Below are 16,717 nucleotides of genomic sequence, written 5' to 3' on the forward strand. Positions count from 1 at the left end.
AATCACGGTTATTGAAAACAAACAGATCAGTGCCCACTTTAGACCATGGTCTTTCAGGCACTTCATGTGGGCAGAGTGATTCTTTCTGTTGTTTTACTCCCAGTGCTCTACACAGATCGCACTTCTCTATGTATCTCTTTATCTGCGCATTCATTCCAGGCCAATAGAGGCATTCTCTCGCTCTCCTCAAGCATCCTTCAATACCCAGGTGTGCTGAGTGAACTCGTTGTATCATGTCAGTCCTGAGAGCATCTGGTATCACAACTCTTTCCCCTCTGAACACAATACCATCCTGTATGGACAGTTCGTCCTGGATTGAGTAGTAGTGATCTATTGTACCTGGTATAGTTCTTTTGTTTGTTGGCCATCCGTCTCTTATTGTCTGTATTAGCGTCTGAAGTGTGTCATCTTTGTCCGTTTCACTTCTGATCGCCTTTATTCTCTCTTCCGATATTGGGAGGAATTGAATCATGTTCACACTTTCGATCTCTTTTTCCACAGATCCTTCCTGTGCTGTGTCCTCCAGATACGCTCGGCTCAACGCATCAGCCAGCAGCATCTCCTTTCCTGGAACATATGTAATGGTGAAGTCATATTTCTGCAATCTCATTAACATCCTTTGAAGCCTCCTGGGTGCACTCAGCAGTGGCTTCTTGACAATATTCTTGAGAGGTTTATGGTCAGACTGTATGATCACCGGTCGTCCATATGTGTACTGGTGAAATTTCTCCATGCCGTACACTATGGCTAGGCACTCCTTTTCTATTTGGGCGTAGCCCCTTTCAGTCAGAGACAGTGAGCGGCTTCCAAAAGCAAGAGGTTCTCCACCTTGCAATAATGCTGCACCAAGGCCTGTTTCCGAGGCATCGCACTGTAGAACCAGCTGTTCCATGAGACTGTAGTAGCGCAATACCGGTGCCTTGGTTATGAGGTCTCTTATGTTCTCGAAGGCCTCTTCATGGACCTCAGACCAGTCCCACAAACTGTCCTTGTGTGTCAGCTGTCTGAGCACTTCACAGTGATCTGAAAGGTGTCCGCAAAACTTGGACAGATAATTTACCATGCCCAGAATTCTCTGTACACCCTTCACATCAGTTGGTCTTGGCATTTCCTTTATGGCCCTTACTTTCTCTGGATCTACTTTTAGGCCTTCCGACGTGAGCAAATGTCCCATGTATGTCACTTCACTTTGTCTAAGTCTGAATTTGTCGACGTTCAACTTAATATTCTTCTCTCGGCATCTGCCTAAAAACAATCTCAATTTGTCATTATGGTCCTTACACGCCATTTCCTGTGTCTCACCTTCCCCCGTTATCAACACATCATCTGCGATTATGTGTACACCTGGAAGTCCTTCTAATGCCTGATTCAGCATTCTCTGGAAGACCTCAGGTGCTGGGCTTATTCCCATAGGCATTCTCAACCACCTGTATCTCCCATAGGGCGTTGCAAACGTTGTAAGATAACTCGACGGATCGTCCAATTGGACATGCCAGAAACCGTTCTTTACATCGCTGACCGTAAATACTTTTGCCTTTGACAGCTCAGGTAAAATGTCCTCAATTGTGGGCAGAGGGAAGTGGCTCCTTTTTAAAGCCTTGTTCAACGGTCTAGGATCTATACAGATCCTCAACTTGCCGCTGGGTTTCTTCACGACAACCAGACTGCTTATCCAGTCCGTGCTCCGTTCTACCGGTGTGACTATACCTCGTTCCTGGAGACTGTTCAGCTCCTCCTTTAGTGGTCCCATCATTGCAACTGGTACTCTCCGTTTTGGCAGTTTCACTGGCTCCACCCCCTTATCTATCTCTATCTTATAGTGGCCTGGTAGACAGCCATCTCCTGTGAAAACGTCAATGAACTCTCCTGTAATTTGTTTCACTGTCCATTGCCCGACCGTGTCATCACTGTCCAACCTTGTCATAACATTATCCACCTCCAGGATATTCTCCGATTGTACTTCAACCAGCTTCATGCCCTGGACTGCTCTGCTTCCTAGTAACGGTACTGCAGAGTGTGCATCAACGACCATAAACTCCAGTCTGTACAGTTTTTTGTTACACGGATTTCTCAATTTCAGATGGCATTTGCCTACTGGCTTTAGTGTACTTTTGTTGTACATCACAAGCACTTGGTCCGTCTTCCGTATTTGTACATCTGGATTTACTAAATTTATTGGGATAATGTTACACGTTGCACCGCAATCCAACTGGAATTTGACTAAACTGTTTTCGAGCAGCATAGCGGCGAACAGTTGACACGGCCTCCCATCTTGGCTCTTAGTAACTTTGTTCACAGCTGCCGTCGTGACGCTCCATATATCCTCATATTGCTCACTCCCAGTTTCCATTAAATTGTGTACAACTTTTCCCTGTTCACGTTTTAATTTGCACAAGGCGGCGAAATGATTATCTTTGCCACATTTCCGACATGTTTTCCCATAAGCTGGACATTTCCGTTTGTCTCTTTCGTGCGTCTTCCCGCAGAATTTGCAACTAATGACCGTTTTCTGTTGGTCATCTTTCCCTGTCCTGTGTGCCTGTACCCGCTTTAAAACATGAATTTCCTCCACCACTTTTCCCTCAATGGTTTTGCTGTTCTCTCTGGACAACTCAGCAGCCCTGCAAACCTGTACACACTTTTGCAGAGTCAAATTTTCCTCTCTCAACAATCTCTCTCTCAGATTTGGGCTATTCGTGCCGCACACAATCCTGTCCCGTATTAGAGAATCTTTTATGTCGCCAAAATTACATGTGCTAGCAAGCATTTTCAGTTCAGTCACATACTTGTCGAATCCTTCATCCGTTCCTTGATTTCTCATAAAGAAACGATATCTCTCAACGGTTTCATTTAATTTTGGGTTGCAGTGTAGATCAAAAGCTTCTATTAGTGACTTCACTGTCCTGCCCTCCGTTGATGAGCCCAGTAAGGTTTCGCATAACTCTCTACCTGTTTCTCCTACCAAGTAATAAAAGAGTTTTACCTTCGTGCTTTCCGACGCCCCTGACAGGGTCAGATCCAGGTACAGCTGAAATTCCTCTTTCCACGCCTTCCATGTCTTTGCCAGATTGCTTGAGTCCAGCGTCAATGTTGGCGGTGGTTTTAGTCCGAGTGTGCCGTCCATCTTGTCCGACGAGACTCGTATCAGCGCTTCAGGATTCGTATCTTCACAAGCACGTTTTTGTTTTTCGGCTAACTCTGCTCTGCACGGCTAAGCACTAAAACTCAACTTAGTCGCGGTCGGGGAGAAGAGAGAAAAGAAAAAAGAAAAAGGAAATCCCACCGCTGCCACCATGTTTCACTCGTCCCATTCTCAAGAGTGAATATATAAATAACTCAGGCAACTACCAGGACGGTTATAACATTCGGTTTACTGAACAGCCATGTTACCTTCCTAAAAACAGTGTCACCTACTAAAGAGTCCGTGCTACAACATGAGTCACATGATCACATTGTTACAACCTGGAGCAGAGCATGTGAGCGGAGTGCAGTGGAGCGTGAGCGAGGAGCGGAGCGGGCGGAATTTGGTCAGAGCGCGGAGCGGTTTTTTAATTAAGGCTGGAGCGGTCGCTCTGTCTCGCTCCAATTTCGCTCCGATACCGCTCACACTACGACTCTGAGGCGTGTACAAATCTTCCCAGAATTCATATGGTTGTAGCATATCAAGTCTATAAAGTAAATAAAATTATAAAAGCCTATAATTTGGTAATCAAATAAATTTGTTTGTCATTCAAATTAGGTTTAACAGGATTTTTTAAATTTACGTAACCCTGTCAGTGAAATTTTATTTTATAGAGATAGATGCAGCAGCAGCATCAACAGAAAATAACAGGAATTTAAACGTGGATGCGCTTAGCCTGTATATTCTTTAGGCTATTAAGCCCACTGATTCCTTTATTTTAAAGCCTATATTGTGTGGAATGCCATTGCCAAACCTGTCCGTTGTTGCCTATATGTTGTTTAAAAATAAATATTTTCTTTTCTGAGTGCCGTTGCTCACATTTCTTTATGATATAAGGCATCGGTTTAAGGTGACAGTTGTTAGGCATGCAGATTATTTGTCCCTCTTTTAAATTGGAGCGAGCGTGGAGCGATTTGACTGGAGCGGGAGGAAATTTTAGTGGAGCGAGGAGCGGTGTTGAGCGGAGCGAATTAGAGCGGAGGAGCGGGCGGAGCCAACAGCCTCGTGAGCGAGGAGCGGAAATTCTCACCCCTCCACTCCGCTCACATGCTCTGACCTGGAGATATACCCCAACATCCTATTGGCCTTTTTTATTGCTTCCCCGCACTGGCGAGAATGAGACATGGAAACATCAACATACACACCAAGGTCTTTCTCATAATCAGCTACCTAATAATCAGAATTTTCAGCTTTAGAACTGCTAAGGATGTGAAATTTGGTCTCCGTTATCCAGCTACATTCCGTATCACATTTGATGGCGAGGAAAAAATCTTTACCGATCCCCATCGGGCCATCTCGTATATAAAGACTACCATTCTCCTCCATCATGATCAGGTACAGACATAACTTTCAAAAACGGTCAGTGTTTTTTAAGTGACCGAACTGTACAGGTTTATTTCACCGTCAGTGTCAAAGTTGAATTAACCAGGTCTATAGCCTACTAAATGCAGACAGTGCTATGTTGCTCAATTTATGAGAAAGACATTTATTTTCCCTTTTTTCTCTCGGTTCTTATTAGTCTATGGAAAGGTTTGGTGTAGGCACTTTTTTCAACATGCCGGGAATTCTTGTTCTCTTCCTCATATAAATGGGCTATAACATATGAATAGTTGATTTTCTTGAGCTGCTTTTGTTTACTATAATTTTAAACCATTAAACCATAGTATTTCACATTAGGCTACTGAATTGAAAACCAATGGGCTGCTCTTTGATAGTACACTATGTTTAGTGGCCTAATATTAGTTTAGGCCTACTTCATTTGAGACATTACAAAATACATGGTATTTTGCACTATACAGTGGTATCTCGGTTCTCGAACTTAATCCGTTCCGGACTCCAGATCGAATCCTAAAAAGTTTGAGTTCTGATCTAATTTTTCCCATAAGAAATAATGGAAAACCAATTAATTGGTTCCCGGCCCCCCAAAATTACACCTAAATATGTGTGTGTGTGTGTGTTTTTAAGCATTTCAACACAAAATGAACAGGATAAAACAAGAAGAGCATTTTTTTTCTTAATGACTTCCAAAACGATAAAGATATTATCCCAACATTACCCCTGTCCTGCCCCGATCGTCCGCTCCTTCCGTGTGCCACGCCCCCTCGTTAAGCTCGTGTGGGATCCCCATGTGATCAGCTGTTTCTGGTTGTTGTCATTAGTCCTCTGTATTAAGTCCGCTTGTAAATTTTGTTTCCCCAGTCCGGTCATTGGGTGCGTTCGACTTGCTTACAGCGCTGGCTTAAAGCAACGCATTCTGATCCTGACGCAATGCATTACGATTAGATGCATTGCGACCTCTCACCCGGCTGCACAAACTGGAACCGCCTCCGTGACGACACACCTTTGCCCTTATTGGCTGAAGAGTTTAGTTACATGCATGACGTTTGTATCCTAGGCAGTTCTGATGCGTAATCTGCTATTTCTCCCGAATATCACGTAAAGCAGTGAGAAGTGGTTTTCAGTTAATTTACCTGGTAAAATAAAGTTTAAATAAATGACATAAATGCTCTAATAGTACACGTAAGTTAGTGGTTTATTTATTATTACTGTAATGTTGCGCTGTTTTATTTGGTTAATCATCCAGTCTGGGAAGAAGGCATTCAAGTAAGAATTGCATTGTAGTATGACTCATGGCACGTACAATTTATATTAGGTCAGTGTTCATGGTTCGACTTCTGATATTCAGATCGAGTTCTAGGTCAAACTGGTTTGTTCGACTTTCAAGAAATTCGAGTTCTAGTGAGTTTGAGAACCGAGGTACCACCGTATATATATTTCTGAATGTGATTGCTCGCTGTGCTTTGGGTAGTTTTTGGTTAAATTAGAGACCCAAGTTAGAATTTTGCAGTGTTTTGCTCTTGGGATATGCACTGTGTTCGGGATAGTGCTGGGGGGTGGGGGTGGTGGTGTTATTGTACTTAAAGTCTCTTTTTTATTTTGTTGTTTTTTTTGTCTTTCATTTTGTCCATTAGTGGTTACACTTTGTTTCGAACATGACATCTACCAGAGTCACAGAATTAATTTACTGCAACTCAGATTATGTCTGCTGGATATTACCAGTATTAAATATGGCTAATTCAAATATGGCTCCTGGGAGGAGTGGCCAGTCAGTTAAGTTTACTAATTGGAATGTGAAAGGCCTAAATCATCCTATCAAACGCACCAAGGTCCTTGCTCATCTTAAGTTTTTAAAAACGGATATAGCCTTCTTAACTGAGACGCACATGCGCAGGTCAGATCATTTGAGTTTAAAAAGAAGCTGGGTTGGACAAGTGTTCCATTCAACCTTTCGGAGTAGGGCCAGGGGGGCTGGAATCTTGATCAACAAATCAGTATCATTTGAAGCTTCTGAAACAATATTGGACCCCAATGGCCGCTTTGTTATTGTGGTGGGTAAACTGTACCGTTTGCCTGTGATATTAGCTTGTGTAGCTTCTACTTTTGCTAATTTTAGTTAACTTTCTTTCTTATCTCTAACAGAAACTTGCGCCCATAGACGAGTTGCTTCTGTTCCTAATGCATCTCTCCGTGGCTCTGCCTCTCTGCGATCATGCCAACCATTTTGGTATCCACCGCACCACTGCCAGCAGAATTATAACGACCTGGACACACTTTTGGTACCACCTGCTTGGTTCTATCTGTCTGTAGCTACCAAAAGAAGCCATACAAGCTCAATTACCACCAGAGTTTTCCCCATATGCAAACACACAAGTGATGCTGGACTGTACAGAAATCTTTTGTCAAACACCATCATCTCTTGTTCTGCACAGCTGACATGGGCATTATGGTGGACATGGGGTTTCTTGTGCACACTCTTGTACCCTGCAAGGTTTACCGGCCTGCTGTCCTGTCAAAGAAAACTCAGATGAGTAAACAGGATGTTGAACAAACACAGTCCATCGCCCGTTTGCGGGTTCATGTCGAAACGTGTATCCGGAGAGTTAAGGAGAACAAACTTTTTGAGAAAGTTATTCCCTTATCTGTGTGTGGAAGTATTGATCAGTTGTTCCGTGTGGGTTAATTCTTGGTAAACCAACAGAATGTCGCTTGTCAAGGCATGGGCAACTGGACAATGAAAGTCTGTACTCAACTCAAAAGCCTGGACTGCCACCTGACTGGACATTTCTCTGTGAGCTTTCATATGCTGTCTTGTATTTTGTCATGTTAACAGTGCTGTTTGTTTTTTGTACCCTGTGATATACCTTTCAGTAAAATATCTGAAATATTTACATAATGGTTACATTTGCTTTTTATTGTCTCTTACATTGTCACTTATAGTAACGTGTTGCTGGAATTTGATTCGTTTTTAGTAACGGAGTAATTTAACGCGTTATAATTTTAAAATTGATAATGAGATTACTGTTACAATTTCAAGTAACTTTATGTTACCGCTGCGTTACCAATAAAATCAAGTGCTTTAACATCTATATTGTAAAAACAGAAATAATAATTCACAGTAACCTGTCAGCGGCAGGCAGATGTCTGTCTGACAGTCGCACGCGCGACGTCATCTACGGGAGACCTACATGCATGAGAAACCAGCTCAAACAAAAACAAAGTGAGCATAGCGAGTGAGAAGTACGCCTTCAGGAGCTGGAAATATAGCCATTACTTTGAGTTCATCATTATTTGTTTTTATGTGTTATGTTTTTGTGTATTATGTGTTATTAAACATTCTAAATGATTTAAGCGGATTTAGCTTAAGTTGTAACTTTTCATGTGGAATGAACTGCAATGTCTCTGAATTAATTTAATTAATACTCATTACGATCAGTTCATTTACAGTTCTTAATTTCAGGAGCCAGTTAATAAATCTAATTCATTTACAAGTATTTCTCCTATAATACGTAATACATGTTTACAATAATTCCCAGGGAAAGCATTTCCGGTAAGGCAGTGCTCATTGACACAAATTATAACGCTTGTTAGACTATGCAACATTATTTAGCAGGACTGAGAGAAGGTGAGAGCTCCCCTAGTGGCTGCAGAAGTGCATTTCCCTAGAGCAGATATAATGGGTGGCAGCCTCATTGCTTTTTAATCACAACTTGGGATACAACAACAAATTTATTAATTTTGCTCATTTAATATTTCGATTTTAATTAGGCTTCATTTTTGGATATCCATGTTTACATAATATTTAGAATCCCACCGCAGTTGAGAATGGAATGCCACAGATATTAGTCTCCACGACATATCATTGCTTGTTTTATTTCAGGATTCCTTTGGTTGTTTAAATTGATTGCTCTGTATCAGTTGGCTTGGTGTGTTTTGAGATGTATAATTGCCAAAGAGTCCTGAAAAGCTGATGGTTTAGATACCAGAATTAGTATGAGCAGGACTTAATGTGTGTTCTTATGGGGGGGATGTTAGAAGACATTGAGATTATTTATTCTATCTACATCCAATCTTAGCCTCCCACCCAAGATCACTCCATAGAATACGAACCACCAAGATCCATTTTAGCTGTGGTAGCCAATATATTTGAGGTTTTATGCGCTTGTCCTATTCAACATCATAACAGTGAATTAAAAATCTACTAAATCAAAGGCAGTACCATGTCATGCTATGCAAATATACATATACATACAGCTCAGGCTCTTTTCTGCAAATATAAGGCTACAAGGCCAAGTGTGGGTAATCAAAATGGCCTTACATTAACAAATACATCACCCCAAAAAAGCATTACATGAGCAATCACAGCTATTCCATTTTTTTTTTATCTCAACAGAGAACATCTTGCAAGGTCAGTATTTGGGAGAGTTTCCTTCATGACGGTGGGTGAAATATACCACAGCTGCAGAAAAGCCCAGTCTTGGCAGAATAGCCACATTAATGAGCTCTTGAGCAAAGACCTTTACTCCCAAAGGGACAGAAAACTGTATCAGGCCATGCTGGCAAAGACCCTTGTTTCAAACCTGGTACCACTTTGCGTTGAATGCTGAAAAGGGCCCTTTAAATACATTAGGTATGTTATTTGATAAACTTGGGTTTACTTTACTCATAAAAAATAATACCCCAATTTACCCAAATGAGTGAGTACAAATATTGATTTGAAATATTAATTAATGTTAATATTCAAATTAATTAATATTAATATTAAAATATTAATTGATTTGAGTAAATCTTATAGGATGGTACTGTGACAGTAGGTAGATTATAGCTTTATTTATTTAAAATGTTTCCTAGAATTGGGTATACTTTACTTAAAAAGGGTTTAAAGTCAACCCAAAAAAGTGAGTGCAAATTGTTACATCATTCAATCTGAGTAAATTCTACAGTTTATTTTTTTGAAGTTCATGCACAGAATTACAGTACATTACAGTATTTTATCGGCAAGGTTCTCATAAATATTGCCCAGAAATCATTTTTTCTACAGTATTGTACTATTTTAAACAGTATGTTACTGTAATAATGTCACTGTTTATTACAGCAGGGGTGCAGATTGAACCCATGACCCTGGAGGCGTGAGGCTATAGTAGGAGCAACGGGCCACTATTCATACTGTGAGAAATGATGTATGTTTAATCATACATTGTAACTGATATGTCGTTACACTGCTTGTGTATGCTTTGCACCTTGCCTTTCTCCCTTACTTGTGTTTCTTGTTCTCCACACCTTGTGAGCTTCAACATGAACTGATTGATTGTTTTTCATAAGGCCCCAGGTTAGTTAGGTCCAGTCTCCTGGAAAATCACTAGAATGTGTCCTTGGCTTTGGAAGCTAAGAGCATCTTATTTTCAGGGAGAGCCCTGTAATATTTATTTTAATAAATTATTTTTATTGATAAACCTTCATACTGATAATCCTCTTGTAGTGGTCCTAAAAGAAAACATGACTGAAGATATTATGTTTGTTTTATCCATTTCAGTACAGACACATTTCACGATTCAGTAACCTGACTTGTCCAATAGATGGCAGTGTAGTACTTCGACTAGGACGTGCTCTGGAAATTGCCGGTAAAAGCTGGTTTTCCATTTTAAACGTTTGTCTGACTGAAATGACCACGTTGTACATATGTAATCGTACTATACCTCTAACCTTCAGCGTTGTATTACCTGCCTTAATTATCTGCAGCAATAAAATATGTACGTGTAATTGGGCAGCTGCAAGTTAAGCAATCTGTCTGATTTTACATTAAAGTAGGCTGTACTGTTTGCAACAGTGATTTCAGCATTGCCCATGACGGTTTAAACGATTGTAAAAGGCATGTTGAGGTGAGTTTAACAAGTGTCATTTCATGTGCTGTATTATTCAGGTCTACACTAGTTAGACACTTGGTTAGTTGCTAATGCTGTCATGAAAGACTCCTTGAAGACTTTTGTAAAGTAGCAATGGAATAAAATTAAGGAATTTGCATAAATGGTAAAATAATCTACTTATATTATTGTCAAAATACATAATTTTGACCTTCGTAATTTAGTGCGCTGCCTAGAGGAAATTAATGAACAAATTAAACTGTGAAATCAAGTTTGTTGAAGTTATCTCCCTCCTTGTCGGGGGGTTGGGGGCACCTCCCTGAATTGAGTTTTTGCAGGTTGGGATGTCTGAATTATCCCACCTTAGGGAAGGGAGGGGGTGCTGACTGTGAAAGTTGGGGGGCGGCGACAGACGATCCGTAGCCACGCCCAACATACGATCTGTAGGCACGTGGCCACTTCCCTGCGTTTGATTGCTTTTATTTCTGTGTGGACAAATTTCCAGGATGCTGCACATTATTCGGGGGTGTGAGGGAGCTGTGGTTCATTTGCGGGAGTCTTTCGGGAGAGGTGTGATGTCTACATAAGATTATGTTTTAAAATGCGATCCAGTTGTTTAAATGTTCTGCCACTACACATTTCTATGCAGGACATAATTCATGGACTCAAACAGAGCAGTAGCACCAAAATGTATTGGTTATTTTAAGAAAGCAAGATAAATTACTGCGCATATGATACAGTAAAATGAGGTCAGTAAGAGCTTTTTTTAACGTTAGTACTGCTAAATCTCACTATTGCGGCGCGCGTCAGTCAGACGTAACACGCGAGAGTATGACAGACTGCGGTCAACGACGTTGTGTGGCGCGAGCGGCACGTGGTTGTCAACGGCCAGAGTCCACACCCTTTTACTAAGGGAGATGTCCGACGTTTGAGCTCCGGCAAACAAAACCAAAACCGTATTTATTTTGATAATTTCTGCTTAGACTTTATTAAACTAATACATGTATGTTTCGTGGTAACTTATGTACTTATTGATGTAACTGAGTTTCGATAATTTAGAAGTTAATTGCGAATTTTTACCTGGTTAGCCAGTTCTTGCTAGTTGGCCCTAGCATTGCGTTGTGTTTTCGTTGGTGTGACTCTGGGTTTTTTGTCTGTTAATCTATTAATTACTACAGGGAAATTTACATCGTGTTTTATAGTGAGTGAGAAATACCTCTGTGTTAATATTTCGGGAAACTATTTTTCGGATTGTGTGATTTCCATACATGTATATTATATAGGCGTCACTTGGTTTACCATAACTTGGTGTTAACTGCAGATCTGATTAGTGATTCTGAAATTGCCCTGGTGTGCAGCACGTGTCACACTGTCTTCTGATTACTGGTTGCATTAACAACATGTCACATTATATGTAAGTCACAATATTTTGTCTGTCAGGTATAGAAATAATAATAATTTTTGGATAAATTCAGTTAAACTAATCGATAGTTAGCTGTGATAAGCTGCCCTACACACAAACGCTCTGACCCCAGAGGTAAGCTGACATGTACCCAAACACAATGATCACAGAGTTAAGCTGTCATCTACTCAAATGCCCTAATTCCAGAGGTAAAGCTCCAATCCAACCAACTGCATCCAACCAAGCGCCTTGACCCCAGAGTTAAGATGACATAAACCCAAACACCCTGATAATAGAGGTAAGCTTTCATCCACTCAGACGCCTTGATCCCAGAGGTAAGCTGCCGTCCACCAAGCGCCCTGGCCCTAGAGGTAAGCTCCCAAACACGCAACCGGCCCAACCACAGAGGTAAGCTGCTGTTCATCCAAGCACCCTGATCAGACAGGCAAGCCGCTGTCCGCCCAAACACCCTGATCCCAGATGTAGGCTGCCATCCACTTAAACACATTGTTCCCAGTAATCAGCCATTCACCCAACCATGCTGATCCCAGAGGCAAGCTGCAGTCTACCCAAACACGCAGGCCCCTGAGGTAAGCTCACATCCACCAAAATGCCCTAACCCCAGTGGCAAGCTGCTGTCCATCCAAAAATGCAGGCCCCTCATGTAAGCTCACATCCACCCAAATGTTCCAACCCCAGAGGCAAGCTGCTTTCAACTCAATCCCCTGACCCCAGAGGTAAGCTCGCTTCCACCCAAACACCCTGATCACAGAAGTAAGCTGACATTCACCCAAACCCCCAGGCCCCAGAAGGAAGCTGCCATCTACTTAAACGACCTACCCCCAGAGGTAAGTTGACATCCATCCAACTGCCTTGATCCTAGGCGAAAGCTGCCCCGGTACGTCTAGGTGGTGACACTCCATCCTACAGGGTTGACATGATGCATTTTCCTGAAGCACACAGAGGACACGTCGGGTTTTAGGTAAGTGTGTTTTGTTTTTCTGTGCGTGTGTTTTATTTGGTATGGATTTTATTTATTGACATGTAAAGATTTTACTGAGCACTGTTTTGGTTGATCACTGTTAGCACTTATTCATCAATGTTAACTTTATTAATATTTATTAACATTTTGATCTGTTGTGCTGTTTATTGTGCGATTAACCTATTTTATTCCCAAGGTTACTGATTTTATGTGTTTTGGGAAGGTGTATGATGCCGTTTTAGCCCAACTCTTGTGCAGAGCTTGGAAGTCTGCGGATGTGTTCCTTTTTAACCCTCTGGAGTCTAGGGGTAGGAAACACACTTTCACTAACTGGGGCATGCTCACACATTTCATTCAATATCAAAAACTTAATTCCTGGCAAATAAATTATTTCTTATATATTTGGTTTGGCAACAAACTCATCTTAATCTTAGTGTACTTTGTAAATATGTTAGATTTATGTGAAGTTTGTAATATGATATTCAAAGTATAGACATTGCAAAATGCAGTTTGGAACACTTGCAGAAACATTATAAAACTACATTGTAAGCAATGCTGGCAGTTTGTTTTGATCCCAGATATCTGATCACCAAAGTCTTGGCTACATGAAGATGACTAACTGGTGTAGTTGCAATATTTATTTGGATAAATAAACAAGAAAAACCTAACTCATGTAACTATTTCTGGCTCCTTTCATTGAATATGTAGCAACTTTCATGTGAATGAATGAGCCATTGTCACCTGGCCACTTCCCTCCCCCTTTTATGGCGCTGATGGGGACGTATCTGGATCGCGTTTCACCGTTGCGTTGTTCATCAAATTACCATGCGAATGCAATCAGAATACGCGCTAATGCAGCTATTTAGAATGTGAATAGCGATCTTCGGGTGAGAGCGGTACTACACACCCCCAATGCAGATAAAACAAAGTAAGGTGACATGGTTTACTTTTTTGCCAATTTAACCTAATTTTAAAAAGTTTAATACTTCCAACAATGGACATTTTGAAAAGAATGCAGATTACAGATTTAGTCAGCATTTTTTTCATGTTTCTATAATAAGATTTCAGCGAGTTATGAACTGAAATACACAAGAAAGATCGCGGCATTGCCGACGATGCCGTCGACTCCAGAGGGTTAGAGGTCTTAACTTTTTAATAGCATGCATATAAGGTGACATTTTAATTGTTTTATTGACCATATAATTGTAATTAGGTTTAAATGGTGTATAATTGTATTTGCTGGTCTTATTGCCCTTTTCCTGTTTTATTGGTAATAGTTCTGCAGGTAGTTCTGTTTGTTTAATATTATCTTTGAAAGTCTTATTGTACTGTGTTGGCATGATTTGCATAGTGTGGGAATGTTTCAGCTTTATAGATTGTGATTATGTGTTAATGTAAGTAGTACAAGCATAATATTTATTATTCATGTATTTGAGCTGATTTACATTGTGTTTTGGTATGAAAAGGTTATTTTGATACGTCCCCCATGGAGGGGACCACATATTAAACAGATTTTTGGAACAGGGAGCCGGAAGTGGGGCTTGCCCCGTCTGCTCCAGGCATTGACCCGGTATTGCAGTGCTTCCAGGAACGCTGCACCTCTACTGCCCCCTGTTGTTCAAAGGCAGAACTGACTGACTGACTGACTGAGTGGGTGACTAATAGACTGAGTGCCTCTGGATGGCCAGCTAATTAGCCGCATGTGCTGTAAGGGAAGGGCCCTATCCGTGCGTGGCCCTCGTTTCCTGCCGGTTTTCTTTTTTTTTTATTTTTATTTTTTAAAGTAAGGTGACACGCTGTTTGTGCGGTGGGCAGCTGTGCTGAGGTAAGGCATGACATCATCTTTGCCTTTTGGAATTTTCCCTCATGTTTATTTAAATGATTGCTGTTTCTTGAGAGGACAGGAGGACAGGGAGGAGTCGGGGCCCCGACACTGGCGGCTGCGACACCCCTGGGCATTCTACTCTGAGCGGGGGGGGCACGGAGACCCAGCTAACGGCGACCCGGTAAGCGGCAGCCCCATATCGACTCGGGTCTCTCTTCATCCCGTATAAATCTTTCGCTTTTTACTAAAGATTTCCGTGGGGTATAGTCATAGTTGTTTGGGTTAATTCTGACTAGCACAAAAGTTTACAAGCCCTATTTTGGCAAGAGCTAATCATAAGAGCTAATCATAAGAGCTAATCATAAGAGCTAATCCTAATCATTTTCATCCTTGCCATTTAAATCACTCATGAATAGATGTGTTTGTGAGAAATTGGTTTGTTTTAAGCATTTTAAATTTAAATAAATACTGCAATACTCATTGCAGAAATACATCTTTTCCAATATTGTGCAGCCTAATAATGAAGTACTTACTACTACGAGATATCTAACAACATACGATGCAACATTCAACAGGGGGTAGTGAAGTGATATGTGGCAGAGCAAAGTGCCAATTCGATGTGGGGCCGTGATTAGTATGTGGAGAATGCTGCAGCAGTATTACAAAATCAGCAAATCTTTTAAAAATAATAGTGATATAAATATATTATTTATTCATAAGTATATAGAATCAGTACACAAAGTATAAGTATATAAATATAAGCATATAAAGCATGTAAGTACATAAAGTATAAGTATATAAAGTTTAAGTATATAAAGTATATAAGTATAAAAATCAAGTATAAAAATGATATGAGTATAAAAAGTTTAAGGGCTCAGAGGACCGCTTCTCCTACTCATCAGAGTGGTTCTGGTGCCTGAACTTCTTTTTCAGAGCCTCTGATAAGATGGAGGTAATGTCGTCTGAGGCCATGGGCGTCCCCTGTGTCAGTCCCCTCCTTGGCACTGGCGTCCCACCTGGCGACCTCAGCACCAGGCGCAGTTTAACACGGGGCAGCTCCGCCAGGACATCCACCATGTTGGGGCCTTTGGTGGTTCCTGCGCCACTTCCCTGACGATGACTCTGCTTGGGGCCCTGGATACTAGCAGGTGGAGGAGGAGGAGGGGGCGGGAAACAGCTTGGAGCTGAAGTGGGGACTACAAAAGGAGTCCCAGTGGTCTCCGAACTGCTCCGGGATATATGTGGATCAGTCAGGGCACCAGCAAGCACGGAGATCTCAGACCTTAAACGGCCCACCTCGTCTTCGAGGGCAGCAATCTTTTTCCAAACTGCCGCCCACTCGGACCCTGCCTCTGCTGCAACAGCAGCATGCTGGAGATCCCCGTGTCCACTGGGGAGGTGGATGCCACTCCCGACCTTTGCAGGGGCGTTGCCATTTATAGCAACCCCCGTTGCAACAGTCGAGGATGGTGCAGTGGGCTTGCGCACACGAAAGCTGGAACGCTTAAAGCATCCCAGACAGGTGTGTAGAAAACCACGCAAGTGACTGAAAGGAGCCATTGCAGACATTATTTAAAGCAATGGAACACAAACAGTAAATGAAGATCACCCAAATCAAGACCGAGAGAAATAAAAATTACAGCTTCTGCTTCCAGATATACGTAGCAACAACCAATGAGCACGCAGAACCATTCGAGGTCAACTTAGCCGACCGTTTCACGTTCTAAAATTTACAGGATACAGTGGTACCTCAGAACTCGAATTTAAATTTTTAATTTTTTTTTCTCTCCCAAAATGGCGGCGCGTGCACACGCTGCGGCTTAAATTTAAATAAATACTGCAATACTCATTGCAGAAATAGATCTTTTCCAATATTGTGCAGCCTAATAATGAAGTACTTACTACTACGAGATATCTATCAACATACGATGCAACATTCAACAGGGGGTAGTGAAGTGATTCGTGGCTGATCAAAGTGCCAATTCGATGTGGGGCAGTGATTAGCATGTGGAGAATGCTGCAGCAGTATTACAAAATCAGCAACTCTTTTAAAAATAATAGTGCTATAAATATATTATTTATTAATAAGTATATATAATCAGTACACAAAGTATAAGTATATAAAGTT

General features: G+C 41.4%; 1 long non-coding RNA gene and 2 pseudogenes across 1 annotated transcript; all 3 read left to right on the forward strand.

Moving 5' to 3' along the window:
- The first annotated feature begins 10,660 nt into the window (after positions 1–10,660).
- On the forward strand, positions 10,661–16,319 carry LOC140582448 (uncharacterized). The gene is made up of 3 exons (XR_011985417.1): positions 10,661–12,764; positions 14,669–14,770; positions 15,523–16,319. It is a non-coding gene; the product is annotated as an uncharacterized lncRNA (long non-coding RNA).
- On the forward strand, positions 14,240–14,368 carry LOC140582571 (U2 spliceosomal RNA; annotated as a pseudogene).
- On the forward strand, positions 14,790–14,920 carry LOC140582591 (U5 spliceosomal RNA; annotated as a pseudogene).
- Positions 16,320–16,717: the final 398 nt, after the last annotated feature.

Source organism: Paramormyrops kingsleyae, chromosome 24 (genome assembly GCF_048594095.1).
Source record: "Paramormyrops kingsleyae isolate MSU_618 chromosome 24, PKINGS_0.4, whole genome shotgun sequence".
In the NCBI taxonomy this organism is placed as follows: domain Eukaryota; kingdom Metazoa; phylum Chordata; class Actinopteri; order Osteoglossiformes; family Mormyridae; genus Paramormyrops; species Paramormyrops kingsleyae.